The 22,941-nt window shown below is 32.9% G+C and overlaps 1 pseudogene; it reads right to left on the bottom strand.

Moving 5' to 3' along the window:
- Positions 1–9,354: 9,354 nt before the first annotated feature.
- Positions 9,355–20,700, bottom strand: LOC127726794 (para-nitrobenzyl esterase-like; annotated as a pseudogene).
- Positions 20,701–22,941: the final 2,241 nt, after the last annotated feature.

Below are 22,941 nucleotides of genomic sequence, written 5' to 3'. Positions count from 1 at the left end.
AAAATTATCTCCCTATTACGCCAGTTCATTTTTACAATCGTAAAAATGGAAGCCATTGTAGGGATGACGCGCTGCCAATTTAGCTCTTGAAAACCGATAAATTTATCCGCATAGCACCATTACGATCCTTATATGCCAGTTGTATTTTAAAAGACAAATGTATCTACTAGCTAACGAACATCAGTTAGTGTACTTGTCTGCATTCAGTCAACTTAAAACTATTGTCTGATCGGTTGTCAGGTGGAATTTTCGAAAATTCATAAACATTTAAAAAAATTCTAATTCAATATTTCGTGGAAGGGCAGACTAAAAATTTTCAGTAGTTGAAGACTATAAACCCTAGATATCACACACAAAAAATGAAGTTTTTTCGAAGATATACATTTTTAAGATCCAACTTAAAAGTCTGTCGTCAAGTACTTTTAGTAAAAATTTGCTATTCGAACACACCTACTCTGCTTTTATGATTCATTAGAAAGGTATTTCACTTGACCTATATATTTCATTTTTTTAGTACTGTGAATTTTCGATGTTATAAAGTCAACCTGTAGCCTTGATATATAAAAATGATAGAATCTGAAGCGAGATGATGTATCAAATACTTTTGCTTTTTACGTTTTCAAGACAAAATATTCAACTCAAACACGCCCTAACATAAAAAGGTGCACTCGATTTTCTCTTTTCGATGCAATTGTTGCCCATTTTTTGGAATTTTTTCTTGAGTCACATAATGGAAGGGCAGAAACGAAAATTAAGGAACAAATAGATTGATATGTTTTCCGTCCGTGGTAAATTTTTTTTGAAAAATCGGAGGTTATGCATTTTTTAAATCCAACTTAATAGACACCCATGTCGTCGACTTGATATCTAATTGTTCTGCTTAATTATGTAATAGATAAATTGAAAACTTATGCAAATTGTGTTTTTATGATAAAATATTTCGTAATTTAGCAAAAATTTGTCATTTTATTTGTTTCTATTAACTTTTAAAATTTGTGTTACTACAGTAAACATTACAGTAAGCATTTATCGCCTTCTCTAACAAAGAGCTTCGATTCTTTTGTTCTATTTCAACTGGGTTTCCGCCTGTGGGTTTCCGCCTGTTCACAATTCTATTCAATTTTCAAAACCTGTTTTTGTGGTGTTCATGTTGCTCAGTCTTTAGTTTTTCATGTAATGTTTTGTATGTATGTTGACGGGGGTATAGAAGGACTTCCTTGTGGCTGCGTGGGATGTATAAATACGTAGCCACTGCTAGGTATGTACTACGTTAAATACCATAACCCCTCCTGCAACCAACTAAATGGATAAAGTTTTTTTTTCAAGACTGCATCAAATACCAATATCTGGATGCAACTTTGGATTAAGATTATGCACATAGACTCGTAGTATTTTTTTTTTCTTAAATACAAAGAAAATGGAATGTATAGCATTTCCGATTTGATACTACGTGCAAACATTGTCAACACGTGTACCGTCCAAGCTGGGACATACTTTATAGTATTATACCTCAGTTATCATTTTTGTATATAAAGTAAGTACACAATATTTTCACTATTTTTCAAATTGCAAGCGTTGAACAATTTGACCGGTCAATAGATTCCAACTATTTGTCCTCGATGACACTATTTGACCGCAAGGGTCATTATATTTCGCGGAATTTCAACTGCAGCTACGGGATTGGAGGATGTTGAGAATACCGCGGGAGTTAAGACGTCGCGTTTTTCCTATTGTATCTAGGGTTGACGTCAGTGCGGGACGTAGCTTTAGCATTCAGAATATATATGAAGTAAACATTAAACAGTATGGTTGTGTTTCTGCTTTTTATATTGCGATAGTTGATTTAGCCCCGAAATTTATTGTCTGTTGTCTCTTTCGGTATAATAAAACACTTACTGACCGGGGATTCTTGGAATAGTAAGTTTATTGTCCCCTCGGATACAACTATTGCCCTCGGCTACGCCTCAGGGCAGTAGTTGCACCTCAGGGGACAATAAACTTACTATTCCACTCATACCCAGTCAATAAGTATAAAATATAATTATATATTGTTAGTATAATAAAGGCAACAGTATTATACCGGTGTTCTGTTACAAACCAAAACCGAGGGAAACACATCAACTATAAGGGGAAAACAAAGGGACAACAGGAACACTGAAGTGCAACAAAAACAAACGCCAACACACATAGAAACGAACTATTTGATAACAACTGCCATATTCCTGACTTGGTACAGGACATTTTAAGAAAAAATGGTGGGTTGAACCTGGTTTCATGGCATGCCAAACCTCCCGCTTTATGACAATGTTAAAAAATATCGCTAAAACACTACGTGACAGAAATACAGCAATACTAGTATACTAGTCCCAGGTGCAACATGAAATATAAAAATATAAAATTTCGAAGATTGGGAGTGGGGGGCTGATATACTTTATAAGCGATCATCTGGATAAATCTAAATCAGACATACAAGGACAAACGTTTGAAAAAGTGAAAAGATGACAGTTTGTTTATTTTGTTGTTGTTGTTTGATATCCTTTTGTATTTCTAAAAGCATGGAAATGGACACCAACAAAGAGCAAACCATTGAAAATAATATTAATTTAACAATTTATTCACACGAAAAGAGCCAGTCTATAAACTATCTGTCCCATTAGACACACGGGATAATAACATTTACAATTATGGTAACACATTTTACCATGACAATAAAAAAGTCTTAATCGCTATAAGTTGCAATTCATACTATTTTTACTATTTTTGTATTATCGAAACTATTTATTGAAGTGGATAAGGAAATGCAACGTTTATGACTTTTGACTTAAAATGATATATTGTCCGATCAAAGCGGGAGAGAAAAGGGGGGGGGGGGTTGAGGGAGGGGGCACACGCCTTCTACTTCCTCTCTTGAATCCGCCTCTGATTCTACTTCCCCTCTTGAATCAGCCACTGATTTTTAGTTTTGCTGTCTTGTTTGGTCAGTTGTTATGTCGTAAACATCTTTTTTGTTTCGTTTACGCTGTATAGAAGATGTTTTATTTCCATTTAATGGACTCACAAGGAGCATAATACAATATAAGACATTAATAAGACAATAACAAAAAGAAATATCAATAGTCTAGTATACATACAAAGAAAAGAAAAAGCATTTTGAACATCATGAACTACACACATATATAAATATATATAATTATACGTCCAACAGTGTTTCCCTCCTTCTCAGGTACACCCCAACATGAAAAAGTTTCTAAGATAAATTGGCAATGTATTGGATATTTAACTGCAAAAGCCACCAAGGAACGGTGCTGCATGGCAAGGTGGTGTACATGAATGTAAATAGATAATTGTATATATATATTACTGTTTGACAAGTGTTTATATTTAGCTAATGTTTAGCTTATGTTTGTCATAAACCTTTTTGATTTAATTGTCTTTTAAGAATTAAACAAATGGAACCAATAAGAATTAATGAACACCATTTTTAAAAACATATTTGTTTAAGTGAAGCATTTGACAATTAGGTGACGCCCATTTGGTATTCTGGGGGAATCAGGAGGATTTTTTGGTGATTTACTATTTATTTTCATCTGTTACTACGCATGGGGTATCTCCGGTGCTCCGTTTACAAATTTTATGTCACTTTTACTCTAGTTGTGCTGTAGATGATGAATTTCATTTGCTCTTCAAATGCGAAAAGAAGTCAATACTTGAATGAACTATATAAGGTTATCAAAATAGTGATTTCAAGTAAAAGTTTCAATGTATTCTTAATCCAACAAATGTTCAACATGCATGTAATATGTCTTCAAAGGTCAACCAAACTGAGGACAAAGGATTCTTGATTATCCGATTGTTGTAAAACCTGTTGTATGGGAGTTTTGGATGTTTTATATATGATTTTTTTTAATTATAAAGATATTGTTTTGTATTTTGTCACCATCTGTCTCATGTTATGACAATACATATATATATTATTTTTTTCATTATTGATTCTGTCTGACATTGGTTACACTGTAACAAACAGGAAGACCTACAAAATTATTTACAAAATCAGCTCCTATTCCATTAAATCGAATAATTTAGCGCCCACTATCAACTGCCGTTTCTCGAAGATGGATTGATCGTAGTGAGCGGAATATAACGACTGGATTATTCGAGGTGGATAAATTGCATTCTGTCATGTCACACGTGTTGAAAGGAGGTTGGAATGGTTGCTACGACAAATGGGGCATATTCGTGGTCATCCGTGACACCGTGAAATGGGGCATATTCGTGGTCATCCGTGACACAAATGTTCCATAAAGGTCAACCAAATTACGATGGGGTCCGCAATTTTCGAAATGAAAAACGAAATGTCAGTCTTTTAATTTAGGATTTGAAATTAGGATTAATGTTTTTTTTTCACATAACACTCTCAGGCTATCGAACAATAAAACAACCATTCATATTGTCCTATAAGTACAAAAAATAATACCAAATTAACTGACTACGATGAACGCGTCCATGCACCAGCTGTTATTGATTCGCTTATTTTGTTTGGTGTCAAAAGGGCTTTTCGAAGGTAACATTAATATTCACTCGTACCTGTTGCTGTAGGCGGGTGAACTTGTTTTGTGTGATTTATTTTTGATTTAGTACACAACGATTTTCTGCAATTTGTGGAACAGAATATTAATTCCCTTCGTGTATTGGGAAGGTTCTTCACCCCCACCCCCAAATGACGATCTTCCCCTTATCAAGCGACACTACATATTAAATAACACTCACAAATCTTATTAAGAAATGTGGATTTCAGTAAAGAGTTCAATCATAAAACGCCACAAGTCCAGTCCCGTCCTTGCTAAAAAAATGATTAGAAAAAAAGGAAAGATTTGTCATGAGCTGCATAGACAAATTATCGAATAAATCACACGACGAGTGACAACTGCAGTCTATACACTACTTACCCTTCCGGATCACCAAAGTTCAGCATAATATTCTTAGTGGACTGAATGACGTATAATTTTAAGTGATTGCATTGCATACCTGTTCTACGACATATATTCATACCTGTTCTACGACAAATATTCCATAATCTAACTCTTGTCTATAAAGAATTGGATGGATATTGTATAAAAATGTCCGGAGTTGACTATCCCTGTTTCTGTATGGAATGATGATGGCAACACGATGGCGTGGGTAACAGTAGGACGGCTTTCCCCTTCCTCCATCTTGAACCCAGGGACAAAGTCTATCCAGGTCAGAGTATGTTGGAGAGTTGGAATATGTTGCTAAAGCACCAACTGAAAAAAGAAAAAAATTCTCATATTTAGTAATTTTATGTATGGTAGGCCAGTATTTCTCAAAAACATAGTCAAAACATCAAAACAGTTAAAGATTTTTTACTTTGACGATATTGTAGTATAATCCATTCGTATGTGTCTAACAGATTGATAAACGACATTAAGCACCAGTAGACATAATGAAGAAAAAAACAAAATGAAGAAACAAAGGAGAACAACAACAAAAAAATAGGAACACCTCAAAATTCTTTCCGACTAAGACAAAGTTCACCACCCAAATTATTTTATAAGTTCGATATAATTTTGTGATCATCGGGTGGTATTTTCAGAAATAAAGTCAATGTTTATAGACTCTCAGCGATATAAACATTAACATATTGTGTTTAACGAGTCTGATGTTGCAATTGACCTTTATATGTCGTTTTGGATATTTTGCAGTGACGGATTCAGGTTAGGGCGTTTATGGGTACGCCCCTTCCTTTTGACGGAAAATAATGTCTTTTTTGCACAAAATTGTTCAAAAAGAAATCGTTCCGCTACTCTCGGCCCTACTTTTATCATTACGGTCAATTACGTTCCCCCTTTCCTTTAACCTTGGATCGGCCCCTGATTTGTGTCGTTGGGTTCTTGTCACATTGACGTAAAACCAACATCCTTATTTTTTTAAATTTTATGTTTATAAGTATCTCTGTATTCTTTGTCTCCTAGTCGCAAACAGTTTTTGGTTCAGAAATAATTCTGTTATGTCATACTCTATGCTCATTTTCCATGGGTAGACCTTATGATATATTTTTAAATGCGAGGTGTAAAATGACAAATATAATGCTTATCCATGTTTAAATGAGCATAAAGCATGACACAAAAGAATTAATTCGATTCCAATAGGAAAATTCAGAACATTTTCGGTTCCAAGCGGACCTATATATAAAACGTTCGAAGGTCAATCATTTATACTTGATGAAGTAAATACGTGCTTAAATAACAATTTGTGCGCGATAAAAAGCGGACAATACATATAGATTCACTTTTTAATTTTATTTTTTAAATTTCATTGCAGACAGTTTCATTATATATGGAAACACCCATTCTGATCTCCCGGGCAGTGTAGCATAAGGAAGAGACTAATAGCATAAATAAGAGTCTGGATGGGGGTCCTTCATATCTGTATTCTTTAATTACATGTAATTAGGTCATTTTTCTCTTTATTTTATAATTTTTGCCTATCATTGCCCATTATTTATATTTAAGCACCCCATTATTCTCTTTCGTCTTGAATATGCATGAAATATTTGCCACTGGACGTTAAGCAACCAACAATCAATCAATCATTATTCTCTTTTATTTATTTTTAGCTCTATTTTCTGTATTCTTTATATTTTTCGCCCATTATTTTCTATTCTGTAAACCCCCATCCAGGAGCTTATTTCACAAAATATCTTACGACAAAAACTGATCGCAAGTTATACTAAAATGTTCATTACTTACGAGTATTTTTTCTCATAAGATTTTTTTGTGAAAAAAGTCGCATACACTCATAAATGCAAACCCATGTACCTAATATTCTTATTGGAATTAGAACATTGCTTTGTTTACAAAGCGAAAAAAGAGCGTCATATTAGAATTTAATTAATAAACTGTTGGAATACTTAACCTCCAGAGGCAAATATCTCAATGCTTAAATTTGTGACTTGATCATGATAACAGCAGATTATTTTTACTGTAACGTGAAAACATTGACATGCGCATAGGGTATCAACGTTACAGCAGATAACTCTTCAAAGGCTATAATATAGTGCTTTATAGCAAGGTAGTATAGTAAATATAGTTGTTAGGAGACTTGAAGCTCTGGTGATACAACGTGAAGCTTTTATAATTTTAACTCTTTATGACATTTATATAAAAACATGACATTTAAATAAAAACATACATTAAAAAGAATCAAGGACTTTAAACACGTCGGTAGTTTAAAATCGTGTGATGAAACTTAATGCTCAGTATATAAAAATAAGAAGATGTAGTATGATTGCCAATGCGACAACTCTCCACAAGAGACCAAATGACATAGAAGTTAACAACTATATGTCACCGTACGGTCTTCAACAATGAGCAAAACCCATACCGCATAGTCAGCTTTAAAAGGCCCCGAAATGAAAAATGAAAAACAATTCAAACGAGAAAACTAACGGCCTGATTTATGTAAAAAATAATGAACGAAAAACAAATATGATATACAGCAACAAACGACAACCACTAAATTACAGGCTCCTGACTTTGGACAGGCACAAGCAGAATGTGGCGGGGTTAAACATGTTAGCGGGTATCCAACCCCCCCCCCCCTAACCCGGGACAGTGGTGTAATAGTACACCATAATAATAATAAACTATAAAAATCAGTTGAAAAAGGCTTGACTCATCAGATGGATACAAACAGAAATACATATAACAAAAAAAAAACCAGAGTGGACGTGGCTGGGTACTTATACATCCCCACAACAAAACGACACTAAGTACAGATATGAGAGTACTCGCAGTTACTGACAGCTAGTTCAAAGCCAATAACAACTGATAAAAATATGCATCTAAGACTAAAATATCAATCAGTACACATCCAACATCCAATGAATTTAGTGTAAAGACGTCATTAACAGTCAGAGAAAAACATGACCTTGTGCAATGCCAAGATACAGGTATCGACAGATTGTAGAGCCATGAATGTGCATATGTATATAAAAATAATATTTAGTTTGATTTTAATTTACTGATAACAAAATCAATATATATTTATATACCAAAAATAAAAATCCTGGGTTCGGAATCTTCATTTTCCAACTCTTTTTTTAATCGCGTAAGACAATTTTCACCCCGACATTTCCTCCACATTTAACTACCCTTCCCCCTTTTCACTAGACTGAATTCGCTATCGAACCAGAAGGGCAATCATCCCTAAAAGCAATTCATTCAGAAACTAAGACACTTGTTATTACATTTATGCGCATTATGTATGAATGAATATACTATTCTGTTTTCGAAGAATGGTGCGATTTTGTAAATAATTGAGGTCTTCATGATTTGCTTTAAGATAATAAATATCTAGATCTATGCAAAAAGCTACAAGAAAATAAAAATTTAGACAGTTTTGAAAGTATGACATGCCTATGCTATCATGGATTTTAGAGAAAATAAGATAATGTGATTTTTTGACTTTTAAATGCAAATGTGTATGAAGAACCACAACATACTTTAGATACCAATAAGGATAGACAGACTATCAAATATGATCAATTGAACTTCTTCGGTCCGGTAGAAATGTGCATTCTAAGAGGGGAGGGCGTCTATTATACTGCTTTTAAACACAGTCGCATTCTATCGGGTTTTGACATTCTTTCAAATCTTAATTCAATAGTATCATATGTTCGGAGGGTGTCACATACCTTGCACGTAAACAAAACCCTTCTAACAATCTGGTCCTCGGTGACGTATTGCAAAGCACAATTAATTTCTGATAGCATTCCCGATTATCAATTGTGTCTGTCGACCCTTTGAATTGACCAAATTGAAAATTAATCATAATAGTAGTTGAATTTTTTATCAGCTTAAAAAAAATAATTGCAGTTTAACGTTGAGATGAAAATCCCTATTATTTATTCGTCATGCAACTCCCAGATTTGGGGAAAATCTGAGTAAACAGTACGTCAGTACTTTGATTTTTATATCTAATGCTATTACAACTACTACACGATTCACATTTAGTATCATCTGAATGACAAAATTATATAATAACCAACATATACATCACAATACATATTCCAAGTTTTGATAACAAAAAAAAGAAGTTTAGAAAATACCTAGTTTGTCTGGAATTTCTGGACACAATGACAAACAGTTTGTTCCATTTTTACTGCATATTAATGTCAAGTTATCATATACTAAATCCGCTGATTCTATAACATTTGCACCTTTATCTGATCGTTTTAGACCAGCTCGAGTCGATGACAAGTATACATTTTTAGAATAATTGTGTCTCCAACTTGAAACAAATTCAAAAACAATTTCTTGATGAAAAATCGCACTATTATAATAGATCTGGAACAATAATGAAAGTACTATCAATATAAAAAAGATTCTCAAAACTGATAGTTTTTTACAATATTTAGCGGCCATATAATCAGTATTCATAATTCGACATTTGAAAAATAAGTAAATACATTTTGTGTCGCTCCCATATGTCGTATTTAACCGTCTGTTGTCTTTCTTCCGCATCTCATTCATTCAAGCGAATCTTTAAAAATTCAATAACTATTCGATAATACACCAAACAAACTTCTTATATGTTTTTGCTAAGTGAGATGTATACATATTGCATTTTTAATTCATCTTGGAAAACCGATTAATATAAAATGTACAAGACATACGGATTTAACATCAATAGTATAATAAAATACAGTCAAACTTGTATAAAAATGTCATCTCGGGTAAAATACAGTCAAACCTGTATAAAAAGGAAGAAGAACTTTAACAAAAGTTAGGCGGAGTAACCACAGATAGAGAATAGAAACTGGGAGACATGAAAGAAAACTAAGTATAATCTCAGGAAAACTTGAGCTTCTGCCCAGATGTGAAAGGCTCTGTCAACACTGTTCACATAACGTAATAGAAAATCTAGAACTGCATTTTGTTTAATGCCCCCTTTACAGTTCTCCAAGATAAGAATTCTTAGAAAATTTATTTCAAAAGTTTCCAAATCTGAGAAACATTAATTTAGAAAATATTTTTATCTGGATCACGACAAATGAAGATTTAGATTTTAACACAGTTTTTAATCTGTATGAGAATAAAATTTTTCCAGATGAGACAGGGAAAAAGAAACACAAGTTAAGGTGAACAAATAGAGTTATCCCTCTTTGTACTGGCTCTCTACCCTCATGTATATAAGTTTTTTAAATTTTGTTTCTATATTTGATTTGCTCTTAAGGTGGTACCTAACACTACAGGGAGATAACTCTGTAAAAATCAGCTAAACGTTTTAATTACGTTGTATTGTTAAGGAAATATTAAGCTTCTCAATGATCAAAATTAGTGTTTGTCAAACTGCTATATAACCAATGAAATTTTTCTGATAAAGTGGTTGGTTCAAATTTTTTGAAATTTTTATATTTTTGTCAAAATTTTATGAAAATTAAACGAGCCAAATTAATATTAGTCAAGGTGTTGGGTACCACCTTAATCATTTTAATTATTAACAATCATTATATATGTTAGATTACATGTGTTGCTTGTGTGGATATTGTATGAACTTTGTGATTTGTGTTGATTTACATGCTCTATATGGGCCCTTCAATTAGGAATAAAGAAATTTGATTTGATTTGATAAACAGGACTGTCAATTCGAATGCAGTTTATCTCAAGTAAGGGGGGGATAACTATTAGAATGTTTCTCGGAGTTATACAAATAAACACTAAAAACTTGATTTAGGGAGCTACCATTTGATTTTTAGGGGGGGGGGGGGGGGGTCTAGGATGAAATTTGAAAAAAAATAGGCAGGACAGGAGTTTTGAGTAAAAAAAAAAGGCAGGATGAGACACTTTGCAAAAAAAAAGGCAGGATGACAATTTATGTAAAAAAAAGTCAGGATAAATAAAAAAAAAAAAGGCAGGACCGAATAGAGTGAAAAATAAAAAGGCAGGACAGAGATTACAACTAAAAAAAAATGCAGGACAAAATTTTCCATCCTAGCCAATAAAAAAATCAAATGGCAGATCCCTTACAGTCGATGAAACATAACGATACAACACAGATATTTGAGATAGCTTGTATCATCAACTACATTATGTGCATCCAATTCCAGAAAACGCACCCAAATTAATACTAAGGCTAATCATTACATAATATTCTATTTAAAATATCTTTCATACCGCGTTTGCGCATTTCACCTTCTAGTATTTAATATAATGCTGAAGATTTTATTTAATAACATTTTCATTGATTTCGGCATTCTGATTGAAACAAATGCGACATTGATCTCTGTGATGTATTTTAGCTTTTTTAAGCGCACATCATTAAGGGCTTCTTTTCGTAGATTTGAAGGATTTATCAAGAACACTAGTTTTTCAGTATTACTATACCTCAAAGATTGGCAATTTCACGTTATGAGCAATCAAATAGACTTTATTATAGGGTACATGATTTGAGAAAATCAAACAGATTTATGAACAAGTTTTTACTTATCGCTTCAAAGATTTGGCCAATATGGGAATATAGAATTCTCTTATTACATGTACAAACAACTTTTATAATAATTTGGAAAGAAACATTTTTGTCCAGCCCACTTATTGAGCTAGATATGCATATAGACTTTTCAAAATTATCACTCCAAACGTTGGCTTGCCAGGCCCCCCTTTCAAAATCCTGGATCTGCACCAGAGTTTGACACACGTTCTGTGGTTTAATGTAAATTTAGATATCGACGCTTTTCTTTTGTACATACACAATCACTAATTCAAACTTTCGTATAATCGTATAAAAAAACTCGCCTAGTTTTAAGTTTTGGATATCTTTGATTAAGGATGTTCGCTACTCTGTTTCAAAATAACAAGCTTTTTAAAAGACTGTTATAAATTAATAGTATATACATGAAGGAACTAAAAAAAGCAGAAAAAATGAAGGGTCCGTGTGCTTGTTTTCGAGATATAAGCCATTGAAAATTTGGCGGGAAATGATTCTCTTTAGATTTTTCATACATTTAACATTGGCACCTTTTTCTTTCAAAAACAATGAAAAAATAACAAGGATTTTATAAGATTTTCAAATATGGCTTTTTAAACTATATGTAATCAAATTATGAAAAGAAAAGAAGGGGTTAGTGGGCAAAAATTTTTAATGGCACTACATGGATAAAACCAGAGGATTCCGAATATCTGGCAAAAAATCAAAAACAAGAGGAGCGAACATCCTTAAATTCTTGTTATTTACTCTTCACATTTTGACAAACTTTTTTTTACATACCAGTATTTATTTCTTGAAAAGAATCTTTCATTTGATACATACGAACCATGATGTATAATTCCTTGTGCATCAAAGTATTTACTGATTGTATAACTTTCTGTAAGTAATGAGTTTATGTTTTTAGTATTTAATCTCTTATTATATATTTGTATACGCAACAACAAAAGAAAAACGCCATCTCCATTAATTTCTTTGGAGTAAAAAATACCTTTGCATATAACTTTATCAAAAGAGATTTAAATAAGTCAAAAGTTTGTCACTTCTTTTGTCACAAACAACAAATTCTGTGAAAATGAGAATTTTCTTAATTCTTATTTTTGACACATCAAAAACACATTTTTAACCCATTTGTTTAATGCCAAATTGGTGAGCACTATAAAGTTGTGTGTATATTTCACCCGAAAATAACGAAGTATCTCTGCTTTTCGGTTTCTTTATCGAATTCCTTTCTAATGACTTATTTGATATTGACTTATCTCAGACTTTTGTGGCTGAGTTCTCCATTGTCGCCACTAAAATGAAACTTTCGCTGGAAACTCGGTATTTATTTCAAGGTCATGCTTAAAATATACAATATTTCGACAAATTTGTATCAAAAACAAGAAATTGTGAAACTACCAAATATGTTAAGATGCGGTGCGTTATTTCTGGTGTTAAGTATACATAAATATAAGATTGCGTGTAATTTTTTTTTATATTTTTCTAATGCCTGTCTTCCCAGTTCAGCTGTTATCCCTAAATCAAAACATGCAATTGTCTTACTGGTATCTAGAATATACAGAAATCACATGACCTTTATTTAAAGGAGTCTTGTCAAAGTATCTCAAAATATCTATTTTCAGAAAAACGGTCGAAAATACTGTTTTAGATTTTGTTGAAAAATGAGTGTTTCGTGTTTTGACTAAAGTAGTTAATCTTGCACCAAGATGTCCATTGAGTTTTATTACGATGCCCCATTTTTTTAAATTTTGTAACATCATCTTTTTTTATGTTGAACCTTACAATATAAGTAAGTACCGTCCTTTAATTTATGACCCCAAGGGTAGCTGCGGAACTGTAGCTCATAGGTCCTTGTGATCTATTTTGACAAGGACCTATGAGCTACTGTTCCGCAGCTACCCCAAGGGTTGATACGGGTATGGAAATATGGTCATCCCATGACTTCTCCCATATGGCTGTATAATTTTCTCAATATAACGGAACTATAAAGAACTGTTATACAAGTGGGAGGTTTAGCTAGCTATATAAACAGGTTTAACCCACCACTTTCGTCGAAAAATGCCCGTACCATGTCAGATATATGTCAGTTGTTTTTCACTGTTGTTCCATTGATTGATAGAGTATGATTTTGTCAGTTTTTATGGACTTCCCTTTTTTGAATTTAATTAGAGTTCGGTATTTTTGTTATACTTTTTTGTAATATGGAACGTCCGTTTAACTATGTGGGATATATAAATAAATAGCTACGTCTGGTCGGAATGGGGATTTCAAATACGTTGGTACGTTAAGGAATACTTGCAACAACTCTCTGCGGGATCCGTAAATAGCCTGTTGCAAGGACATGCAAACTTCTACCCCTAATAATCTTGCACTCCTTTTCAGTGGATATCAACATTTACAAAATGAACATATACATGTGTTTATAAAATGGAACGAAATGATAAAAATAACATTACATTGAACAGAACAATTATTATTCCTGATACCACGGCTGAGTTAATTAGAGTTAAGTCCCATGTTATATATATCTTAGTTATTACAAAGAATTTACAGGTTATCTCCCTTACTAGGCTATATACTATACATAAGTGTGGGAATAATTATTTTCTCATCTACATAATAAAGATATTTAACCCCAAGAGGTGACTTGGGTATACAAATATGGTCATTTTTGGACTTCACTCGTATGATATTACTTTAACACCATAGCAACGTCCGTTTGGCTGTGCGGGATATATGGATACGCAGTCTCGTGCTATTGAAATGGGGACGTTAAATCCGATGCCTTGTGTAGAGAGAATATCATGTTTTTTTCTAAAGTGTAATACCATAATTGTCATATAAAATTTGAATTTGAATTTGAATATTTTGTCTGATTTAAAAAAAAGTAACCAACTTTTTTCCTTCGTCTCGATATTGCCTTTTTTACGCTGACAATCATGAATTTATCAAGTTATTTTAACATATTTTTTACGTTATGGGATTTATTATTGTTGGAGTCCGCACAGTGACCATCACTTGTTTAAATGCATGTTCTTTGGTGGTTGATTTCTTCATTGTCGACTACTGGTATACCGCAACTCCTTATTTTCGTACTGGAGATCACACAGAAAACTCGAAACTGTTTTAAACGAACCCAAATTAATCCGGAAGTGACATCGTGTACTCATTCCTGATGTGTAAATTGTTCCTGCTCACTCTAGTGGCACCCGTCGTGTTGCATAATCAAAATTCCTAACATGTAATAATAATTGTATAGCGTATTGATATTCTTACATTGTGATTAAAATCAAGTAGTTCATTTATAGTTTTTTTTTTATCATTTACAAAATGTACTACTAATTAAACAATTGTTTTAATTCCTTTGAAAAAACTGTCATTTACAAAAAATCGTTTGCAACTTAATTAATCCAAGCGTATGAATATAACCTTTTGTTAACCAATACTGGCACTGCTCTTTGTGGTAAAAATCGGTAATACCTAAGTCACTGTCCATTAAAGTGGTAGTATTTGGGAATGGTTGTCAACTATCGGAAATTGTTCTTCCAGTCTGCACGAAGTTGACAATTTCACGTCGTATTGTTTGTATGAAATCGTTGTCTATTTGGGTAGGTTTATAATAATACTCATCTTCGCTAGCCAAAGGTTACGATCCACTTCCCTCCTCTCCACCCTTGGCGGATTGAGATAGAATTTCGGAGACACAAGGTAATGATTTTCATTGGTTGCAGTCGAAACTCGCTGCAACCAATCAAAAAGCGCCTATAACATGATCACGTGTAAATGTAGAAAGTGTATGTAAACAATTGCCACGTGCTTATTGTGCAACAAGTCTTTACATCCCTAAACATACGACTATATTTAGTGACAATTTGAATGTTTTACTCAATTAATAGAAGTTCCTGTGTATGTTTCTTGCACAAATGCATGAATGTCAACGTATATTTTCGTTTCCTGCTTTACAAAGTGTGTAGAATCTAGACGCTACCGTGTTTTTACCTCCAAATTGAAGAGTTCAAGTGCTACCATTGGTCAAGAATAATGTATTCGGAATGGGCGTGACTTTAATCTATCAATAGATGACGCAACATTGTTATCACAAATGTAGGCTTAATCTGCCAAGGGTGGAGAGGAGGGAAGTGGATCGTAACCCTTGGCTAGCGAAGATGAATAATACTCTACTGTACCGAAAAATACAAACACATCCCACGCATGCGCTGCGTAGCGAGCATCGTGCGGAATTCCAAACTTTTTCGAAGGGACTTGAGGTCGAGCTGTTGAAACATAATGGTAGCTAGGAGAATCAAATGATATTTGCATGTGACGAGCTAACTCCATATTTGGACATGTAGCCCGTAAGTCTGATGCCATAGAGGTGTACTGATATTGCGGACTTTCCAAACCAGATGGATACAGTTCAAACACACGAGATATGTTTACTTCCGGAAATTCACTTAGTTTATCTGTTACCCTCTGTGTATAATTCTCCCAAGTCCATTGAGCAATGTCGGAAGGAGCCGGGCCATCGTCTATTTCTTGAGATGTTGTACCTACAAAATTAGTTAAAATGTAAAATTCTGCTATTTATTGAATTTAACAAAAAATTAATCCCTTTGTATAGGTATGTTATGAATATCATTTTCTGGTTTCGGTTGTCAATGTCTCATCCTTGGGTGGTTTATACCGTTCTGAATATACAAATTGCACGTAGACAAACAAAGACGGCAGTTGGGTCCTTTGTTGAAAGATGAAAAGCTATAAAAATTGGGTTCGTGTTGCCTTATTTTTTAAAGCTAGTGTCATATATTTGCATAATTTTATTAAAATAGTTTTAATAATATTTGACGATTATAAAATTCTGACTTTAAGAGAAAAAAAGAAGCAAAACAATAAAATGAAATTGGAATTAAAAATAACAATTTCTTTACTACACAACTAAGTCGTCTGGAAGATCACTAGATTCGACAAGTCTTAAGCAATGACTATGTACAGGACATAAAATTGATTTATTCTTAATCTGAGTCCTTTAGTCTAGATGGATAGTAGTCAAATTGGCGAGCATCGCACTTTCCCTTATTTTTATATTAAACAAAAAAAAAGTGGATTAAAAAAAAAGAAAAATCTTGAACTTTGAAGTTTTAGTTTGCATTTCTAATGAGTCATACCAGGGCCGATATAGTTCTGTTGCGGGTGGAATCTAACATAAGCAACCTCAAGCTCGGGGCTCCTACGACAAAAGAGCCGACTATTCATAACTAAGAAGCACAATATAAAAATAAGATATGGTATGATTACCTACCTAGCGCAACTCACGACTTAATAAGAAATAACAATAGGTTTATTTTCGATCTTCAATATTGTTCACTGAAGTAGAACTTACTAATTATAACTGGTACATCCACCATTTGTCTTCGTTTCCAAGCCTCTATCGGGGCCACTGGAAGAACGGTTCCTGTAACCATAAATCAAAACGTCACACTTTGACATGTCTCATGTTATACAAACTGTTCATCACAATGCATAATTGAATAAACATTCACTTGTGAAAGAAAGAAAATTTTAAATCAGCAGTAAAAGAATCGAAGTCGAAAAATAACAACAAACCCCTCCCCCACCAAAAAAATATGTTTTTTTTTGTTTTTTTTAGAAATGCACATTAAATTATAATTATCGCAAGCTAGATCGTTGTATTTAAAAGCACTTGTAATACATATACTTATTTACACTTTAAGTCATCGATAGGGGATACCAGATTTTCTTGGACTGATTGTTACGTTTTTCTTGAATTTTTTTTTTTGTAATCTGTACACGAATTATTATTGAATTTATTTCATAGAAGATATTGAATATCTGGAAACCGTTTTTTTGTTGTTGTTTTCTTATGTTAATTCACTTTCATTTATTATATATATTTTCATCTTTGTTTATCAGAATCAGATACAAGATACAAACTACAAGACCTTCAAAGCAACATTCAATGGGATAACTAGTGGGTCTATAACAATAAGAACATTCAGTAGGAAAGACTTTATGTCTTTTCGTCAATTTTCTTTATTTCCATGGAATTGTGTTTTCTTTGGCTTACGGTCTTTGATTGGTACATGTATCTTATGTTGGAATGATTGGTATCTTATCTTGGAATGATTGGTATCTTATCTTGGAATGATTGGTATCTTATCTTGGAATGATTGGTATCTTGGAATGATTGATATCTTACTATCTTGGAATGGTTGGTATCTTATGTTGGAATGATTGGTATCTTATCTTGGAATGGTTGGTATCTTATGTTGGAATGATTGGTATCTTATCTTGGAATGGTTGGTATCTTATGTTGGAATGATTGTTATCTTATCTTGGAATGATTGGTATCTTACTATCTTGGAATGGTTGGTATCTTATGTTGGAATGATTGGTATCTTATGTTGGAATGGTTGGTATCTTATGTTGGAATGATTGTTATCTTATCTTGGAATGATTGGTATCTTATGTTGGAATGATTGGTATCTTATCTTGGAATGATTGGTATCTTATGTTGGAATGATTGATATCTTATGTTGGAATGATTGGTATCTTATGTTGGAATGATTGATATCTTATGTTGGAATGATTGATATCTTATGTTGGAATGATTGTTATCTTATCTTGGAATGATTGGTATCTTACTATCTAGGAATGGTTGGTATCTTATGTTGGAATGATTGGTATCTTATCTTGGAATGGTTGGTATCTTATGTTGGAATGATTGATATCTTATGTTGGAATGATTGGTATCTTATGTTGGAATGATTGTTATCTTATCTTGGAATGATCGGTATCTTGGAATGATTGATATCTTATCTTGGAATGGTTGGTATCTTACTATCTTGGAATGATTGGTATCTTATGTTGGAATGGTTGGTATCTTATGTTGGAATGATTGGTATCTTATGTTGGAATGATTGGTATCTTATGTTGGAATGATTGGTATCTTATCTTGGAATGGTTGGTATCTTATGTTGGAATGATTGGTATCTTATCTTGGAATGGTTGGTATCTTACTATCTTGGAATGATTGGTATCTTATGTTGGAATGGTTGGTATCTTATGTTGGAATGATTGGTATCTTATGTTGGAATGATTGTTATCTTATGTTGGAATGATTGGTATCTTATCTTGGAATGGTTGGTATCTTATGTTGGAATGATTGGTATCTTATCTTGGAATGGTTGGTATCTTACTATCTTGGAATGATTGGTATCTTATGTTGGAATGATTGGTATCTTATGTTGGAATGATTGGTATCTTATGTTGAAATGATTGGTATCTTATGTTGGAATGATTGGTATCTTATCTTGGAATGGTTGGTATCTTACTATCTTGGAATGATTGGTATCTTATGTTGGAATGGTTGGTATCTTATGTTGGAATGATTGGTATCTTATGTTGGAATGATTGTTATCTTATGTTGGAATGATTGGTATCTTATCTTGGAATGATTGGTATCTTATCTTGGAATGATTGGTATATCTTGGTATCTTTTCATTCTTTTAGAAAACATAAACTGTTTATATGGCTCTAAGCATGATAATTCATTTTTACAAAAATTAACATCGCTTTAAAACTATGTTTTTGAGCACAAAAGTGGCATATCCCTCTTCAGGAGAGCTTTCACTATTCTATTTTTATTAAGTCTTCCTAATCTCTGACTTATAAGTATAAATGATTTCTGTGCAACTCACCGTCAATAACTGGTAGAGCTCCATCAAAAAGGTTATGCGTTGGTAGATCACTTTGATCCGCCATTTCCCACTACGGAAACACATCCAATGGAATGGCATTTAATACGTCAACTGCCGGAAGTTGCAGCAGACAGTTAATGTCTGAACATCTGGTGTTTTTTTCAAAAATACCAAGTTATCTTTGGACGCATCAGCAAGAGTCTTGATCATAACAGGAGACGCACTTAACATCCAGGCCTTATTAAAGAGTCCCATCGCCATCTGTGACGCCAATAAAGCATAAATGCTTGAACCTCCAGAGCTCTGTCCAAACACTGTCACCTTCTATAAAGATACACAAAAATTATCATTCATTGAAACAGTATACTAAGTTTTTACTATCACAACCCGAAGGAAACCAACTCATCGATACTGCCAAGGTCCTAATGATATATTTTTGTCATTAAATGTATTTTTCATTAATAATGCAATTGTACCTAACTTAAGGTTGCAACGTATACTAATGCAAAGTTGTCCTTAATTGATTGTTTGGGCTACTCTATTTAGGCCTTTCTCAATTTTTATGTTCTAAAATATCTTATCTTTGGCTTTTAATACTTCTGGTTTCACATGTATCAGATGAAAATCATATAAGAAACATATATCAGATGAATATTATCTTAGAAACGCGTGTCCGATGAAAATTGTTCAAGAAACACGTATCAATTGAGAAAAAATAATCCCTATATATTCATTCTTATCCAATCTAGCCATAAAACGTTTAGTGTTTAAATATCAAATACCAAATGCACATATTATTCTTTGCCTTAAATAGTGTAAGTTTCATGATCTAAGTATGTTATAGAAACCTATTTGATCAGGTGAGGCCGGATACTTTGTGGTCGGATACTCATGTATTTTTTATTTACATATATTTAGCAATAATGTACGATGTCAAGCTTTCTTCTACAACTCATACTCACAGAATCTTTATTCCCACCAAAATTATGTATGTTCCTTTGTACCAATTGGAGAGCCAGTATTTGGTCCATGAATCCGTAGTTCCCGGATTTTCGATTCGGAGACCCTTGTGATAGTAAATCCAATGCCATAAAACCAAAGGCATTAATGTAATTCATACTAACATACACAATGTTTGTAGCTTTAACGAGCCCTTCAGAATGACTGTAGGCTGGCCAGTTTCCGTTCAGATAGTTTAAAAATCCGTAATGGATCCAAACCATGACATTTTTATTAATATTTGGAGTCCACACATTCCAATACAGACAATCCTCAGATCCAAAGGTCAGTATAGATTTATTAACCATTCCCCTTTGAAAGCAGGAATTCCCGAACGTATTAGCTTTTAATATTCCTGTCCAACAGTTCTTTGCGTCCTTTGATTTCGGAACTGGTGGCTTCCATCTCAAATTTCCCACAAGTGGTTCGGCGTATGGGATTTCTTTGAATTCGTAGACCGACGTTCCTATCCCTTCCACATCTCCACAATCTGTATCCACAAATGAATTATTGAGTAAGAAACTATTAACGGCTATAATGAATAAGAAAGTATTAAGTATCAAAAAGTTTAACGCCGAATACATCATCATTTGTTATTTATCGGCTGCAACACGGACGAGATCCACATATAAAGTATTCAAAATAAAAATGTATTAAGTAATAACCCTTGTTATTTGGTAGTATATATAAGTTAACCTTGTCACAGTTTATACATGTAGTTCACTCAACTCTTAATATAAATAATTTGACTGTCATTTATGCACGTGATACACAAAACGTGATTAGATATAGAAACATTTACAACGTTTTTATTAAAGTTTAACATTTATCATAAATCGAAACATGTAATAAGTGACACCAAAAAAAAACCAACGTATAAGTAAATGTTCTGGGACCTGTTTGATGTTTAAGGATACATTATAATCTCTTCGTGTTAATTTGGCAAATTGTAGACGGAGTTGTTAGTTTTTGTCTCAGTGAAATTTTACAAATATGTGTTTTTTTTTCATATTAAACTACTAAAAATATCGTATTATCAAATTGCCTGAAATGAATTTTGTGCTCACAAGTTGTCCGTGTAAAACATGTTGGGGACAACCCGCCACATGGGGTACAATTCCCAAAATTAGTAACAATCCCTCATTTGAATTATCACTTGTTAGTGCTACAATCAAAATCTTCTGAACTGAGTTTTTTTTTTTTTACTTAAAATGACATATTTTCATAAAAATTGTAGCAAAGTTTCCAAAAGATGATTAGCCGTAACCTTATTAAAGAAGTTACAAGCTTATATATATGGAAACTTCGAAAACTATTTTCAAGGCTTCGAAAACCCAAAATAATTGTCCCCAACCTATTAAAGAAGATAAAAGTGGGTTATTCCATTCTAGTCTATGGATCGATTTGATGTTCGTTATCTTTGACATAAGTTCAAAAACACAGGTATTTGTTTGTAAGGAATCAATGTGATTTTTACATCGCGATGACCGTGAAAGCATTCCGATGTATTGTTGCCACAGAGATTTGACTTTCGTTTTTGACTGGTAACCGTGCGTATAAATACGCGGACATTATCGAGTGCAAAATAACATTCCTTATCGCTTGTTATAAATTCATTTCTTCAATGAATACTCATAAAAATACTTTTTTAGAACATAAATTAATAATATGAAAATGTTTTGTCGTCAGAAATATATATATATAAGTAAAAAATCATTAATATCTATGCACACGTACAGAAAAATTGTGTTAACGCATGCGGAAGAATATCTCAAGAACGTTTTGCGGGAAAATATGAATGCCTGCTCAAATCCAATCTATTAGAAAAATCGAATTAATCGGAAGAGTGTCCACCATGTACTTGCACTGCACTATTATTAGAATAGTAGAATAGAATGATATACAAATAGATGAAAATTATATATACATGTAACTGTTATATACAAATATTAATATAATATATAACAACAAACCAGAGTTTACTGATTTGTATCACTACAATATAATAGTTATTACGGTGAGGTTGAATTCCCTGTCATTTATTCATCATCCACGCACGAACTTTTCTCAGAAAAAAATATATCTCTGTACATTAACCTCACTTTCAGGTATAGAGATGTGATTTTCTTTTCTGAGACAAGTGATTGTGACCATCCACAAGAACTTGCGGTCATCCGATGTTCAGTAAATCAGAACTTTGATATCTACCGTGGTCAGAGGGTCTCGGTTAGCAGATTAAAAAAAATAATCAATATTTAAATTTTTTTTTTTTTTAGTATTTCCTAGATTTTTCAGTATACGGATGTGGATAGTAAACTGCACATTGCTAGAAAGCAAAGACATATTGATGCCATCGTTAAATACGTTAATAAAGTAATATAAATAGACAGGAAAAACCTAGATTTTTCAGTATACGGATGTAGATAGTAAACTGGACATTGCTAGAAAACAAAGAAATATTGATGCCATCCTTAAATATGTTAATAAAGTAATACAAATAGACAGGAAATACTAAATTTAAAATAAAAAATCATTGATTAAATTTATTTTAATCTGCTTAACAGAGTCCCTGTGTTCGTGGTCTCTTAAAATCTTTAAGGAATTCTGCTGACAAAACATTTATCCCGCGTCAAAATTTAACTCTTCGGTGTTTTGCATGTTCTCTCCGGGAATGCCTCTGAATAAGGACACGTGGTATGATTGCAAATGAGACATGTTG

The sequence above is a fragment of the Mytilus californianus genome, unplaced genomic scaffold, assembly GCF_021869535.1.
Source record: "Mytilus californianus isolate M0D057914Y unplaced genomic scaffold, xbMytCali1.0.p SCAF_18, whole genome shotgun sequence".
Taxonomy (NCBI): Eukaryota; Metazoa; Mollusca; class Bivalvia; order Mytilida; family Mytilidae; genus Mytilus; species Mytilus californianus.
The sequence above is the reverse complement of the archived record's forward strand: the minus strand, read 5'-3'. Positions and strand labels throughout refer to the sequence as shown.